The 17,654-nt window shown below is 46.2% G+C and overlaps 1 pseudogene; it reads left to right on the top strand.

The window, feature by feature from the left end:
- Window positions 1-3,978: 3,978 nt before the first annotated feature.
- On the top strand, window positions 3,979-17,621 carry LOC121268953 (annotated as a pseudogene).
- Window positions 17,622-17,654: the final 33 nt, after the last annotated feature.

The raw sequence follows: 17,654 nt of genomic DNA, 5'->3' as shown, positions 1-17,654 counted from the left end.
TGAAATTGACATCCTTCATTGAAATGTTGAGGACAGCAAAGAAGGTGTTAATGTCAAGCCTGCATGGATGGCACAGGTGAAAGAAGCTTGAATGAGCTAGTCATCTTCATCGCCCTGAAACCTTGTGGCTATAAGTGTTGCATGGGCATGTCTGCTACATTTGGCCCATGCTATGGCCTCTTCTGCTATGGCCTCAACATCTTGGCCCTAATCGAACTTATGCCTCTCATTGGAGGAGACATGCATCTCTTTCATCTCTCCATCTGGCATCTCATCTCCATTTGGGGCACTAAGTTATGAAGAAACCAGAAAACAATGATGATGCGGGACACCATCTGGGGAGAGTGCTGGAGAGCACTGCTTGACTGGTCCAGAGATCTGAAATGCATCTTCAGCAAGCCAATGGTCTGCTTGATCAAGCAGTGTGTTGCAGAATGAGCCACATTGTATCTCTCCTCTGAAGGACTCTGTGGATACCGAAAGGGCATCATTAACTACATACTTTGGGGGTAGTCTTTGTCACTAATTAGCCAACCGTGAATGCGCTAATGGCACTTGAAGATCTGTGGCACTTGCAAGTGACTCAAAATGTTGAGATTTGTGCAAACTCCCAAGATATCTCACACAGAACTGCATAATCTACTTTTGGTGATCAAAGATCAACTGCACGTTGAGTGTGTGGAATTGTTGTGGCTGCTGCCAGGGAGCTCTTAAAGCCACATGCGTGCAGTCAACGGCACCTTGCACCTGTGGGGAGCTGGAGATCGCTGCAAATCCCACTGCTCTGGCAGCCTGGCTGGCTTCATCCAGGGTGAACTTGATGTAACCGTGTGCCTTCCTAAACAGGGTGGCAGTGACCTCTCGGATGCATTTATGAGCAGAGAATTGTGATATTCCACAGAGGCCCCCAGTGGAGCCCTGGAACAAGCCACTTGCAAAGAAGTTGAATGCAGTGGTCACCTTTACAGCCAATGGCAATGGGTGGCTTCCCAGGCCATGTGGTGTCAGATTCTCCCGAATACTTTGACAGATGTGAGCCACCCCATCCCATGACAATTGAAGGCACCGACAACACCGTCTCTTGCTCATCTGTAAGTATGAGAGGCATCTCCTGTACACCCTGGGTCATGCCAAACGCCTCCATGGAATTGGTCTCTCAGCCTCAGCATCTGGGTCTTCATGGGGTCCTGCTAGCCCATGTTCCACAGGGTGAGGCCTGCCGACGATGGGCCTTTCTTCTCCTCCTCAGTTGCTTGGGAGGAATAAAAAAGGTAGCATTGCCTGCTGCCTCCATGTCTCCATGGAAAAATTGATCAAAGACATGAATGACCTTTACCCTGCAAAGATCACCGTCGATAGTCAAACTCAGGGGTCATTGTGAAGCCCTTGGGCTGCCCTCATGCCAGGCATTCCATCCCCAGACCCTCCCTTGCATCTGTAGCACAGCCTTAAGGGTCACTGGAAGCTGAGTTCACCCCATCCACCCACTGCCCACACCTCCCACCCCCAACACCCCAGGCATGACAGAACACTCACAGCAGGGATTGGATGAGCGCAGCCAGATGTTAACACCTCAGTCAGGGTACCGTCAGTCTTCCTTATAGAGCCCAGCCACGCACTAATGTAATGGCTGTAATCATTGAGGTGTAAAAAGTCTGAACCTCTCAGTTGTAATGTGTAGAGGTCTTCGGAGCATGTTGCATATGTACTTTCACTGTGGCCCCTTTACAATTGGATCCTTCTGACCTTTGTGCCTTCCCGTGAGAGGGACAAATATTCATTCATAACCGTTCAACATTTGGCCCCAAGCTACTATTGAAATGATGCCACTCGTCTTCCTCTAGGAGACCAGCTTCCAACACTCCCCCCGCCCTGTCACCATCCAAGCCCTCCTATCATCCTGGAAGAGCATCACATGCAAGTTTCTCTCCCTTCAATCACTCCCCTGCCTCCTCTTTAACCCTGAAGCCCATCATGATTCTTGTAGATATCCCTGTCTTCCTCCTTGAACCACTTTCTGTGGATGTCCCAATGCCCCATGTCGACCTCACCCCTCCCCATCTTGAGGCCCTAAGCACAGTGACCTACTTAGATGTGACCCCTCAATGAGATGATCAAGTGCCAGTTCCCTATTTACAGGCTGCAGATGCCTTCCTTGACTGTGGCTGTGCCATCTGATGCCCTGTGCCAGGCTACCAACCCTCAGGACCCAAATGCATGAGGGACTGACCACACCCTGCATACCTTGCTGTGCATGACTGATGGCAGCATAGACAGGCCCTCCCCCTCCCTGGACTGGGACCAGGACATGTGTGCCAGGCATAGCCTTGTAGCATGGTGTGCACTGCCCCCATACTGCCTTTGCTTTCTGGCCCCGACTACATGGTGCACACGGCCGCCAGACTGTCTTTCACTTATCCCCTCTCATTCACAACCCTCGAGTCATGTGTGTCTGTCCACCCTTCCCTCCTGTGCTGCAATCATCATACCCCCCAGGTATGTACCTCCGTCCATCCCTTCCCTCCCAGGCTCCAGTCTCCACCTACTCCCCACCTCAGTTAAATGTGTGCCTTCCACTCTCCCCTTCCCTTGCCTTTATCTAGTCTCACCCATAGCTTCCCCCACCACAAAGTCAAGTGTGTACCTTCCAACCCGTCTCTTCCCACTGGTCTTGCCTGAACAGCCTTGGTACAGCAGATTCAGAGTAGCCGCGAGCTCAGTGCAGTGAAAGGTAGGTGAATGCTGCATGCACAAACCCCAATGTCATGAGTAAAGTACAGTTTGCCAGGTGCACTTCAGTTATGTCCGATCGTTGTTCACACTGGTCTAATTAGCCAGCAGTGTGGCCATTAGATTTGGAGTGGGAGTGTGATTCTGGCGAACTGAGATTTTAATGAGCTTTCATGATTTACAAAGGCATGCAGATACAGTCCCAGATGTGGCTTAGTGGGAAACCTGAACTACCATGAAACTCGGGAGCGGAAAATTGGAATCTGTTTTTAAACCGGTGAAAAAATGAGTTTGGCTGTGCTCCGAATTTTCCGGTCCTGCCTGCCACAATGCCCACCACTGGTGGGACCGAAAATCCCACCCACCATCTGTGATGAAGATAGGAAATTGAAAATGGTATCAAATTGAAGGAAAAGATGTGAAATGAGCAAATATTAGAGGTAGGTCCAGGGGGTTGGGAATATTTTAGAAACCAGAAGTGATGACTCAAATGAGAATAGAGTGAGGAAATGGAGTATGAGAGAAAACTAGCAAGAAACATGAAAACAGACAGTACAAGTAGCTCTCACCATGGCAGTAGCGCTCCTATGAAGGTGAACGGGCCAGTAAAGCCACATGTTCACTATCAGGAAGCCGGCTATTCTGGCGAGCCCACGTGCCCTTTGATACTGGTTTTCTCTCCTCAAGGAGAAGAGAATAAAGTTCCTTCTCCTCCTGTAGAACATCTCTTTCACCAAATGTATCAAATCTGGAATCGTGCAATGCTGTGTGATTCACTTCATGTCACATGCTAAACATGTTAACTAAATGGTCCCCCCAAGTCTTAGTGTATTGCCAATCATGATGCTAACTTTCTATTACCCACCTGACCTATTATTTTCTAACCATTTGCACTAAGGTGATTTGCCCTCTTCATCAATAATGAATTTCTCAAAAGCAGCTTTGGAAAAGGAAATGATACATCGGCAAATTTGAAGTCTTGTTCTTCATCCTTGATTTTATAGTAATGAACAATTTCCAAGCTTTAAGAAACTCCACCTGAATTGAAGAAATCGAATCACAGAATCACAACACGTAGAGGCTGTGGAGATGGTTCTTTTAAGTAAGGTTTCTGTTTGGCAAAGCAACAAAATGCTGATCTTTTTACCATTGCTCTGTTCAATGGCATTAGCTACTATAATCTAGAGATATCAGTTAAGATATGGCAATATACCAACCAAATATCTTCCAATTCTTGCAAATATAACCATGATATTGGAAAATGAAACAGAGAAAATCCCTAAAATGGTGAAGACATCTTCAAAAGGAATTTGGACAAGGAACTCAATTGGACGACTCGGCAACCTGTTGGGGGAGTATACAACATTATACACATTGGCAAAATTGAAAGGTCATAAAGCATACATTTTGCCTGCCATGGCCAATTACCTGTCCCCTATCTTCAAAATTACACTTCTGACCCTCCAAGATAGTGTGAGAAACAGGATAAATCGGAAGCAATATAATCTCCATGACTGGATGGATGATCAGAACCATAGCATTCCAGAAGATGATGTTCATTTTCTATCAACCCCATGTTCCTGGACCTTTTATCATCATATCCAAGAATAAATTATCCATGCGTTCAGCTTTCATGACTTTATCACAGAACAGACCAAGCTATTCCTTAGACACATTAGAGGGAAGTGAAAGAATGTAACATATGTGTTTATGTTCGAAGTGGAGATGACTGTCATGCCAAACCAATGGAAAGGAGTCATAGTTGATAAGAAATATTTAGACACAGCAATGGCTTACTTCAGGAATGAATACAAAGGTGATGTTTTAGATTCATAGAGGTCCACAGCACAGAAAAAGGCCCTTCAGCCCATCGAGTCTGCGCTGGTCAAACAAGTACCTAACTATTCTAATCCCATTTTCCAGCACTAGGCACATAGCCTTGTATGCCATGGCATCTCAAGTGCACATCCAAATGCTTCTTAAATGTTATGAGGATTTCTACCTCTACCACCCTTTCAAGCAGTGAGTTCCAAATTCCCACCACCCTCTGGGTGAAAAATTCTTCCTCACATCCCCTGCCCCTTACTTAAACTTATGCCCCCTGGTTATTGATCCCTCCACCAAGGGGAACAGTTCCTTTCTGTCTGCCCTATCTATGCCCCTCATAATTTTATACACCTCAATCATGTCTCCCTTCAATCTCTGCTCCAGGGAAAATAACCCCAGTTTATCCAATCTCTCCTCATAACTAAAACTCTCCAGTCCAGGCAACACCCTGGTGAATCTCCTCTGCACTCTCTCCAGTGCAATCACATCCTTCCTATAATACTCTAGCTGTGGCCTAACCGGTTTGTTATACTGTTCCAGCATAACCTCCCTGCTCTTATTTTCTGTGCCTCAGCTAATAAAGGCAAGTATTCCACATGCCTTCTTAACCGCCTTATCTACCTGTCCTGCCACCTTAAGGGACCGGTGGACATGCACACCAAGGTCCCTCTGATCCTCTGTACTTCCCAGGGTCCTACCATTCATCGTGAATCCCTGTGCCTTGTTTGTCCTGCCCAAGTGCATTGCCTCACACTTATCCGGATTAAATTCCATTTGCCACTGATCAGCCCATCTGACCATCCCATCTATATCTTCCTGTAGTCTAAGGTTATCCTCCTTAAAATTTAACACCCTATCAATTTTCATGTCATCCGCAAACTTACAGATCAACCCTCCCACTTTCAAGTCTAAATCATTTATATATTCCACAAACAACAAGGAACCCAACACTGATTCCTGTGGAACCCCACTGGACACAGGCATCCAGTCACAAAAATGCCCCTCGACCATCAGCTCTGCTTCCTGTCACACAGCCAACTCTGGATCCAATTTGCCAAATTGCCTAAGATCCCATGGGCTCTTACCTTCATTATGAGTCTCCCATGAGGGACCTTATGATAAGTCTTGCTGAAGTCCAAGTAGACTATGTCAAATGCATTGCCCTCATCTACACACCTGGTCACCTCTTCGAAAAATTCAGTCAAATTGGTCAGACATGACCTCCACTTAACAAAACCATGCTGACTGTCCTTGATTAATCCTTGCCTCTCCAAGTGTAGATTAATCCTGTCCCTCAGAATTGCTTCCAATAGTTTCCCACCACTGAGGTTAGACTGAATGCCCTGTAGTTCCCTGGTTTATCACTTCCTCCTTTCTTGAATAATGGTACCACATTGGCTGTCCTCCAGTCCTCTGGCACCTCTCCTGTGTCCAGAGGGGTATTGAAAATTATTGCCAGCGCCCCTGCTAACTCCTTCCTTGCCTTACTCAACAGCCTGGGATACATTTCATCTGGGCCCGGAGATTCAACTACTTTTAAGCCTGCCAGGCCACTTAAAACCTCCTCCCTTTCTATGCTAATCTCTTTAATTATATCACAGTCCTCCTGTCTGATTTCCATACCCACGTTGTCCCTCACACTTGTGAACCCAGACACAAAGTATTCATTTGGAACCCTACCTACATCTTCCTGCTCTACACACAAATTACCACTATGGCCCTTAATGGGCCCTACTCTTTTCCTAGTTATCCTCTTACTCTTAATATTGTGTTAAAATAACTATGGATTTTCCTTTATTTTACCTGGCAATGTTTTTTCATGCCCCCTTTTTGCTATCCTAATTTCCTTTTTAAGTTCCCTCCTGCACATTCTATACTCTTCTAGGGCTTCCACTGTTTTGATCCTTCGTTATCTGCCATTAGTCTCCCCTTTCCTCTTTATCCAATCCTGTATATCCCTCAACATCCAGGGTTCCCTGGATTTGTTGATCCCGCCCTTTGTCTTTACTGGAATATGTTGGCCCTGTACTCTCCCTATTTCCTTCTTGAATGAGGTCCACTGCTCTGACGCAGATTCACCTCAAAGTAGCTGCTCCCAGTCCATTCTGGCCAAATCATATCTCGTCTTATTAAAATCGGCCTTCCCCCAATTTAGAACTCTGAATTCTGGCCCATCCTTGTCCTTTCCCATAACAACCTTGAATCTAACAGAGTTATGATCACTATCTGCAAAATGTTCCCCCACTGATACCTCTACCACTTGCCCAGCTTTATTCTCTAAAATGAAGTCCAGGACCGCCCCCTGTCTTGTAGGACCTTCCACATATCTGCTTAAAAAGCTCTCCTGGATGCATTTTAAGAATTCTGCTCCCTCTAAACCTATCACACTATGACTAACCCAGTTAATGTTGGGGAAGTTGAAATCCCTCACTATTACTGCCCTATTATTTTTTACGCTTCTCTGAAATTTGCCTACATATCTGCTCTTCTATTTCTTTCTGATTGTTTGGGAGCCTATAGTACACTCCCAGCAATGTGATTGCTCCTTTTTTGTTTTTAAGTTCTACCCATATGGCTTCATTTGAGGAGCCTTCTAAGATGGCATCCTTCCTTATTGCTGTAATTGATGCCTTGATCAATATTACAATACCCCCTCCTCTTTTACCTCCTTCTCTGTCTTGCCTGAAGACCCAAATCCTGGAATATTGAGTTGCCAATCCTGCCCCTCTCTCAACCATGTCTCTGTGACAGCAATGACATCATACTTCCAAGTGTTAATTTGTGCCCTCAACTCATCTGCCTTATTTGTCAGACTTCTTGCCTTAAAATAAATACCATCCAACCTTGCCAAACTCCCTTTTGCCTTATCTGACCTATCATTTCTATGCCTTCCAGACTCACTTGCTCTCTCTTCTAATTTTGGCTGTGCATCTCCCCCTGCTGAACCTCCTCTCAGAATCCCATCCCTTTGCCAAGTTAGTTGAAACCCTCCCCAACAGCACTAGCAAACCTCCCTTCAAGGATGTTGGTCCCATTCCAGTGCAACCTGTCCATCTTGTACAGGTCCCATCATCCCCAGAAATGGTCCCAATGTCCAAGAAATCTAAAGCCCTCCCTCCTGCACCATCTCTCCAGCCATGCTGGAGGACTAACCTCCCACTTCTATACTCACTAGCGCGTGGCACCAGAAGTAATCCAGAGATTCCTACTTTGGAGGTCCTGTTTTGTTACCTGTTTCTTAGCTCCCTAAATTCTGCTTGCAGGACCTCATTCCTCTTTCTACCTATAATCGCTGGTACCAATATTTACCATGGTCTCTGTCTGGTTACCCTCCCCCTTTAGAATGCCCTGCAGCTGTTCAGTGACATCCTTGACCCTGGCACCATGGAGGCAATATACCATCCTGGAGTCATGTCTATGGCTGCAGAAACGTCGGCCTGTTCCCCTTACTATCGAATTTCCTACCACTATTGCTTTTCCCTTCTTCCCCCCCGCCCCCCCCCCCCCCCCCCCCCCCCCCAACCCCCATTGTGCAGCTGAACCAATCACAGTGCTATGAGCGTGGCTGCACTCCCCAGAGGAACCGTCACTCTCATGGTTTTCCAACACCGAAAAATGGTTCTCAAGTGAGATGCACCCGGGGGATTTCATGACTACCTGCCTGACACCTTTCTTCTGACTGATGGTCACCCATTCCCTCTCTGTCTGCATGTCTGTAAGCTGTGGGGTGACCACCAGAAGGATTTACCCCTTGGTGATTTGGGGGCGAGGCCCACTTGCCGATGGGAAAATGACGTGGGATGACGTATGGAGGAACCCCTGATGTCATCCCGGTCCATTTAAATCTTCAGGAAGGCGGGTGGACAGCGAAATCGGCTGTTCCCCTGCCGACCTGTCAATGGCCAATTAAGGCCATTGACAGACTAATTAACCTTGTTAAAGATCCTAGCTGTCCAAGCTTAAGGCTGACAGGCAGGCCAGGAGCCCCAGCGAGCTGCAAATTATTCATGAAACTTCATCCACTGGCAGGATGAAGTTTCATGTCTGTTTTTTAAAAATTTAATAAACCTTATATGTTTCTTATTAACATGTCCCATCTCATGTGACATTGTCACATGAGGGGGACATGTTAATAATTTTAATATTTCTCTATTTTTTGACTTTTCTTACCTGTCAGTAAGCTCCCTGAGACAGCACTTTGCCTCAGGGAGCAGTGAGCACACTTTGACAGATAAGGATTCCCTCCATCCCCCCCACAGGAAGCGCATAGCGTTTCCTGTCGGGCAGGCCGCTGGGGGGGGCCTTAATTGGCCCGACCACTCAAAATGGCGGCGGGCCCCGTTTCAGCAGCGGGGGTCGGCTGCCTGCCCACCGCCGAGCCGATGGGGCCCTCTCGCCCACCAAGGGCAAAATTCTGCCCCACGTCTAAAAACGTGCTATCTGTGAAACTCTCAGCCTCACGGATGCACCTCAATTGCTCCAGCTGCCGCTCAAAAACTTGGAGCTCAAGTAGCTGCAGCTGGTGGCACTTCCTGCACACATGGTTGGTCAGAGCGCAAGGAGCGTCTAGGGCTTCCCACATGTTGCAGGCAGTACATAACACAGGACTGTGCTGCCCTGCCATGCCTTTAGTTGAAAGAAAAACTTTACTTATGTTAAATACAGTCAGAAAAGTTAAAAATTTTATGTACTTTAAATAAAAACTAGAACCCTTATCTTTCCTTAACTTAATCTATTTTAAACTGGAGAAAAAACAAGTAATGGAATGGATTGGTATGAGGAGAACGTCGATAATTACAAAGGAATTTATTTTTCTTTTCAGATGATCCAAAGCAATCGAGTCCAGCTGATGACATTGCAATCCTTGCTCATTTTAATCACACTATAATGACAATAGGGACATTTGGTTACTGGGCTGCTTACTTAGCAGGCGGGTAGGCAATTTACCTCACAAACTTTACTTTGCCTGAGTCACTATTTCTCAAGTTATTTAAGTACGAGGCAACTTTCTCACTCAATGGATTGGAATTCCTGCAGATCTCTCACTTCTTCTGCCCAAAAAGACTTCAAATTAGCTCAATTGCTACATATCCTATACTCTTCAAAGCTCATCAATTTTCTATTGCTTCTTTTTAATTACTTTTTAAATTACAGAAACACCAAATTGTTGAGCTTCTGGGGAGTAACATAGGTTAAGTTCAGGAATCAAAGTGTCCAGAATGTCCGATGAAAATTATATTAAATTTTAAAGTATTTGTTTTGTCAAAGTCACTGCCCAATAATAATAATGTTCCTAACATTAGTGAATGAATAACATTGTAGAGTTTCACAATATATAGTTCACACTTGACTAGACAATAGAGCAGTGGAACTTACAGTCAAAAGCATCTATATATTAAGGGTTTTCTCATCAAGGAAGAGGATGTAAATTTGGTTTCATTATCTTTATTATTTTCTTTTTGTTATGTGCCTTTAAGAAGGCAAGGCTGCAAGCCCAGTTATCTCACCAACATCAGCAGCAATAAAATATCTCCAGAAGCCCAATGTAAGAACCTTTTCTCTTTAATATAGAAAGAGTGCCTCAGATCATAATATTTCAAACAGAAGCAAATGCAGATAATGAAAACTGAAATAAAAAGAGAAAATTTCCAGCTTTTTCTGTTTTTAATGATAGTTCTTAACCTTTCTTATTGTGTCCTTACTTATCCAAAACCTAAAGCTATTTCACCTTCACCGTTTAGGTGGAAAACAGGTGGAGTGGACGATTCATCTCAATGGAATGTTGGCCTTTGAACCTGTTAATGCAATCCATGGACGGGATGAGGTTTCATGAAGGTTTTGAAAAATTTAATAAAAGTTTGAATAAAAGTGATGGACATGTCCCAACTCATGTGACAGTGTCGATCTCCCTGAGATACCACTTAGCCTCAGAAAAATGAATGCGCTCTTTCATGCGCATGTGCGGAAGAGCCCACTCCCGGCTTAGGTAATCCCCCTCCTGCCCGCACAGTGAGGGCATAGCACTTCCTGGTGGACATCACGCTGGGGGGTCCTTAATTGGCCTGCCCAAGTAAAATAGCGGCGCGCCCCCAATTGGGGGCGGCAATCCAAGGCATGCCTGCATGCGCCCACTCCCGCACTTCCCCCACTGATGAGGGGAAGATTCTTTCCATAAATACATTTGGACTGGGTAAAGATATCCATGGAGGGAAGGGATCCCTTTTAAAATAACCTTGTTGAGACCAACCAAGGATGTTGAATAAAGAAGGGGGAGCCAGCTCATTTCTCCTCACTTGGGAGCATAATAAAATTGGGGTCCTGTTCGGGAAGTTAACAAATTGGATTATTTCGTCCAGGGACCAGCCATAACACTGGCACATGTTCTGTGGAAGTGACTTCTTAAAACTAAGTAAATTTCTGAATGAACATTAATGGATGCTAATAATTTTTACTCAAGTATACAACTATTGCTATATGCCTGTATGACACTGTCACAGTCATTAACTTACTTGAGCAGAACACCTTGATAAATATTCATGAGCAATTCATGTCATAGTAATTACAAATAGTGACAGGCTGGAGTTTAACAGGAACATTGTGCAGTTTCTTTGCTGAAAATGTCAACTTGGGATTCAACATAAGATCCTCCACTTGATGAAATAATTATGCTTCTCAAATTCTGTTACCAGCAGTCAATATTGAGGCAGTAAATGTTGTACAGTGAGAGCTCTCAACATTGGAGACAATGTTTTGCTTCCAAGCATTTATCATTCTGGCTTCTTGGATTAGTTGTTGAGTGGGTCACAATGGAAACATGCAGAACCAGTTGACAAGAAAATTCTCACTGTTTATACATGCAAGTTGACTGGTGAGCAGAAACCCAGGGCTTGATTTTAACTCCCATCACCTGCACCTAGTGGGAACCAAGGCCAAACGCAGACTGGGTGACCGCTTTGCGGAACACCTTCAGTCTGTCCACAAGCATTACCCAGACCTCCCTGTCGCTTGCCATTTTAACACACCACCCTGATCTCATGCCCACATGTCCGTCCTTGGCCTTCTGCATTGTTCCAGTTAATCTCAACGCAGACTGGAAGAACAGCACCTCATCTTCCGACTAGGCACTTTACAGCCTTCCGGACTGAATATTGAGTTCAACAACTTTAGATCATAAACTCTCTCCTCCATCCCCACCCCCTTTCTCCAATAATTTATAATTTTTTATATACATTTTTCTTTTCCCAACTATTTCCATTATTTTTAAATGTATTTCCATCCATAGTTTTATCTCTACCTTTTAGCTTATTTCAATCCCTCCCCCCACCCCATCCCCACTAGGGCTATCTGTACCTTGCTTGTCCTGCTTTTTACCCTTAATGTCACCATTAGCACATCCTTTAGCTAATATCACCACCGTCAACACCCCTTTGTCCTTTTGTCTGTGACATCTTTGGCAATCTTTTCTTTGCCTCCACCTATCACTGGCCCTCTATCCAGCTCTACCTGTCCCCCCCCCAACCAGCTTATATTCCACCTCATTTCTATATTTCTTAGTTCTGATGACGAGCCATACGGACTCGAAACGTTAACTGTATCCCCCTCCCCACAGATGCTGTCAGACCTGCTGAGTTTTTCCAGGTATTTTTGTTTTTGTTCCAGAATTTTCTAGCTGCCCCATGGTGAGTTTCCCCGCGGCAAAGCTGACGAGCCAATGAAACCTCTGCTCACAGCGGCAGGACTGGAAGATCCTGCCAGCGTGAGGGCTGGAAAATTCCAGCTCAAGCGTTTGGCAACAGTTACATTGGGGCCATTCGGTTACCCACTCTGATCCTGCTGCCTTCCCATTGTGCTCAAAGTTAATCTGCTCCTTTGAACAGGCAAGCTGGACACCCATGTGAAGGCAACATTTTTTCAAGACCTGTTCCGCAAAATTTATTTGGAGGCTTGAGGAGGGGAGCAGTGACAGTTTCTCTGTCATGGCAAACATTCTAGAATTTGAACCACGAACCAAAATTTAAACTAGTACACAACTACAGAACAGTAACCAACAGGGTCAATAAATTGCTGGCCTTTATCTCAGGGTGATCAAAATACTCCAGTTGTACAAAGACGTAGAATTGCTGAATAGCCTCTCAGGCCCTGAAAGTCCAATTTTTTTGTTTGTATAATGTTAAATTTCTCCATTCTCAAAATCCATAGATCTTAATCCCATGTGTGTGCACCAATCTTTATTTTGCTTTTCCATACAATTATTAAAATGTGAATTATATTCCAGGCTTTTTACTTCCTGCATTGCTGTTCTTGAAAATTCATCACTGCTTAGCCTGTTTGATAACATCACCTGAGATCTGCTTTAGCTACCACTAGGATTAGATTAACATCAGGAAAGGCTAGATTTTTGTGGTCAGCTTTCATCAAGGTCAGCAGCAAGCACAGCCAATTGACTGCAGAATTCAGGCATTAAAGTATTTATTAACTTTGAGAGCAATTGCTACATAAGGCATAGAAAATGAATTGTTATCTTCATATACCAAAAATTTAGCAACCACATTCACTTAATACCACAGCCTACACCCAATCCCCACAGCCCCTCCTTTCCCCTATGCCCTCACATCCACATAGCCCTTCATAGTCTTTCTGCTAACTCAGTGCAAACTCATGCCAACCCTTGCCCCCCACACACCACCTTTTGCCCTTCAATATCATGTCAGCTAGTATTCTTTGACACTTCTTTGACAGCTTTAACAGTTCCAATGAGTTTATGTACTTTTTACACACAGTAATGTTTACTTTTAACAATCTCAAAGGATGCCTTACCTACCCCAAAGGATGCCTAACCTCTCCCAAAGGTATCCTGGGACTATATCCTGGGTCATAACTCTCCAAATGGGTAACCTAGCTATCCAAATGAATACCCCAAGTTCAGACCAGCTCTTACCTGGTTTAATCTGCACACTCTGGATTTCACACTCCGGGCCTACCAAAACCACACTTCAGTGGAGGCAGTTGGTGATTTAAAAGGCTACCTGCCTCCATAAACCTAGCATGCGCAAACCCTGGCCCAGTTCCTGTCCCATCCTCATGAAAATAAGAAGTGCTGTGTTTTGGGGTGGGACTTCCAGTCTCATCCGCCATTTTCATCACAATGTAGAGGTTCCCTGTCATGGCAAAAATCTAAGCCATAAGTCACATAATCACTGCTTCTTGATAAACAATTTTTGTCTTTGTTTATTTGATAATGTCTTGCAATATGAACCTTAGCCCTTCACTTAATTTTACACATTTTTCTAACCCTCATAAACAGTGCACCATACTCTGTCATAGATGCATGATTTTTGTAGTTATGAGTCACCTATACATGCCTCTTGTTGCCTTGCACCATCAAAATATTGTCTATTCTCTGCTGGTTAGGTTTGAGTGGTATGCATGTCCTAGGTCCATAGGTGGTTTAAGCAGTGTGTGATAGTTTTCTAGCACAGTTGACCTCCAAGGGAAAGCTTTGAAACAAAGATAGAGTACTCTGTGGTTTTCCAACTTTGATTCCCACCATTGCAGTTTTCCTCATTTTATCCCTGAGCCTGTTGCAGACTGATTAGTAGAGATTATCACTGTACCACAAGACTATCAGGGTGGTGGAGGTGGGATTAGATGTATCCTAGTGCGGAATTTTCCATGCCCTCAGCCGTTGGGTGTGTTTGGCAACGTGAGGGAACAATATGACGAAAAGGCCAAGAATTGGTCTCACGATGTCATGAACTCAATTTGCAATCATGCATTCTGCCTGTCAATGGCGGGCCACAGTTCCCACTGTCAGACAGTGGGAACCTCATTGTAATACTTCTGCATTATAATTACAATTATAAGACCTGCTCGCCAGAATCACCGCCCCCCCCCACCCCCCCAACCCATACTGGATCATCCGAGCACATCAGTCTGATTGCACGCCAACGTGTTTCACAACAGCATATATAAAGCATGCATATGGTGGGCTGCCCTTCAAGGGGAACTCGGAGGTGAGTGCATGCTAATGTTGCGCAGAGCTCGCCAGGGTCGCCTGTTGGACCTCAAGGTTGAGGCACTGCGCATTCAAGTGAGGGTACAGGCAAGTTGCTTTTCCCCAACTGGCTGACAGTAGAGTGCTGGGGCAAGGGCTATCCTGCAGTTGATGCAACTTCGGAGCGTGGGGTGGGCAAGGATTGTACTGTAGTTGAAGGTAGTGCACAAGCCCATGTATGGTGGGGGAGAGGGAAGAGGGCACACATTAGGGAAACCTTGTATAAAGTGACCATTCCCCTGCAGCTGAGACAGTTCAGGCGCAGCCACATTGACATGCTTGGAGCTGGGCCTGTAGCTTATCTGCCCACTCAGGCAACACAGAGGCATCAAAGTGCTACCAAGTGCTCCAAAGCTTTTGAGGAGTGTGCCATTGCACTGACTGGTGAGGATGGGGACTCTGTCTGTGGCAACAGTGAGGTCAGCGGTGAACATCCACGTGAGGACCCTGCACCACATCATCCCTCCCTTAACACAAATGTGAGTGCTTTCTCTCCTGCTTTTGACTCTGCTGCCATGTGCTAATTATCTCTACTCTGGTTCACAGGGAGCTCTGCCAAGTGACCGACTCTCAGCCAGCCAGTCCCTCAGCTCCATCCAGATCACCTCCAGTGAAGAGGACTCCTCCCCCATTGAAGAGCTGGAAATAAACAGCCTGGAAGACCCATTACAGCGCTTACCCACACCCTGCACCAGTGCAGAGATACACACCTCGGTAGGACCTAGATCTAGAACAGGCTCGGGTTCACAATCTGGTGGTCCGCAGCAGGAAGAGGCAGGTTCATCCAAGCTGCCCAGCACTCGGAGGTCTGCTGGGGAAGAGGCATCTATGAGTTGGGAGTCAGATGACGAGCTTCTGGGTTCGGCCTTCCAACTCATCTTGGAGAGTCAGCAGAAGGCAGGGGAACATCATGCAGAGCTGTTGGAAGCCCTCAACAGAGCAGCACATGAGTTGGAGAAGTGCATTCGCCTGCTCTCTGATGAAGTGGTGCCCACATGTGCACGCATAGAGGTCTTCATAGGAAGGATTGGGGATGCCATGGAGACCCTGGTCCAGCAGAACAGAGAGATGTGTGCAGACCTACACTCCATTGTGGTGAGTTCCTGCAGTGGCAACGCAAGAGGCATTGGCACAGCTCGACTTCCCTCCAGGTGCTCCTTCCCCTTGAGGAGTCAGGCCAGGGCCCTCAGGCACCCATAAGGAGGTGTAGCAGCAGCTGTACACCCCTGGGTCATTCACTCAGGAATCTCAGAGGCAGTCCTCTCCCTCAAGATCATCCTCTGTCACCACAGAGGGGGCTGCTGGCTCACGGGAAGGCAGCCAAAGCAAGCTGGGGCCCCGAAGGCCTTGGCTCTCCAGAAGCTACATGACAAAGTCATCACAGTCAAAGGGCCAACCATTGCACAGGCTGCCTCCACCCCTGGTGTGGATGTCAGGGCAGCACCTAGAAGGTAGGCCTAGAAAAGTTAAGAATTTCTGAACACAAGTGGGTGCACAGGTGAACACATTTTGTCACTTTTTAATCTGAAAATATATTCACTTTCACTAGGGTAATGTGGAATGGTGTCTTTCAGCTCCATTCATAAACTTCAAGAGTCCTCCGGCTGCATTCACCGTCCCCTCACCCCCAATAGCATTTTCCTGCATGCAGCCAGACCACGAGTGATTCTGAAGGGAGAAGTGTGTGTGTGGCAGGGCTTTTTGAAGCCTTGTGCAAGCACTCTCCTGTGCACGTGGAGCCTTCCTCCATCACGCTCATCTCACTGTCCTGAGCATTTTCAATGCTGCCTACTGGGTTTCTCTTTCAGTTGCCCATCTGAGCCAACCTGCATCTCTGCCCACCCACTGATTTCACTCCAATGTAACACCTATGCCCGTCCAACATGAGACTTCACTCACTTTCGACTACGGTAACCATGGTAGTCGTTAAATTTCTGAACAGCTCCTGTCCTTTCCCCTCCCCCAGTCACCCATGCCCTTTCCCCCATCACTCTGGACCCCACTGGCATCACCTTCTACCTCCCCACTGTCACCTACCAACCCAAACCCTAGTTTTTCCAGGATGCCTAGGTGAACGTGCATGTTCCCTAGCTTCCTAAGAATCCTACCCCAATCCACATTGGCCTCTCCAACTTCCTCCTTCCCACCCCCGGGGTCTTTGAATGCTTCTGAGCCCCCACCAACCACCCTCAATGTCCCTTCTATACTGCTACCAACGCATACACAGCCTCCCACCCTTCCAGCTACCCTGCCCCTTCTCATGCTCATCATTCCCTCCTACCACACCCACCCTCAGTTCGCTCCCTTTGGTTTATCAGTGTTAGCCTCCTGTGAAAGATAAGTTCCAAGCTACTGGAAGTGTTCCACATTTTCCAAACACTGATCATGAATCCTAATCAACGGGGCTGGGGCATGTCCATTTGGAGCTGATGGAGGACTTTGGTCTTCTGAATGCTGAGTATAAATCCCATTTTCTCATTTGCCTCAGTAAATACATCGACAATTCTCTGGAGATCCATTTCTGACACAGCACCTGTTGCAGCATCGTCAGCATATTGGAACTCAAAGACTGAGGTAAGGACCACCCTTAGAAGGGAGTGGGAACTGGTGGCCAGGGTGGTCAACCTCTGGAGTCTGGAACCCAGGACCCGCTGTTCCTCTCACACCATTCAATGTACCACAGACCCATCACTCACCCAGCAGCACTCCCTGACCGTCAAGACACACACCTAACATCCAAATATTCCACTTCACCTTCACCCACTTCTCAGTGCTGCCAGCCTCACACCCAGCTCTTGTTGCCTCCACATTTCCCCATCAATGCGGCTGTGGCATGTACATCACCCAAACACAGAGCAACACAACTGATATTCTTCACTCTCTTTTGCAGGGCAAGGTGGCACTCAATAGAAGGGATCAGAGAGAAAGCGGCTGGAGACAAGGATGCCTGTATCTCCTGAGCCCTACAGAGGAGATTCTCTGTATCTGCAATGGAGCCCATGGCATCTGACATCACTGAAAACATTGAGAATGGTGTTATGCT

Source organism: Carcharodon carcharias, chromosome 23 (genome assembly GCF_017639515.1).
Source record: "Carcharodon carcharias isolate sCarCar2 chromosome 23, sCarCar2.pri, whole genome shotgun sequence".
In the NCBI taxonomy this organism is placed as follows: domain Eukaryota; kingdom Metazoa; phylum Chordata; class Chondrichthyes; order Lamniformes; family Lamnidae; genus Carcharodon; species Carcharodon carcharias.
The sequence above is the reverse complement of the archived record's forward strand: the minus strand, read 5'-3'. Positions and strand labels throughout refer to the sequence as shown.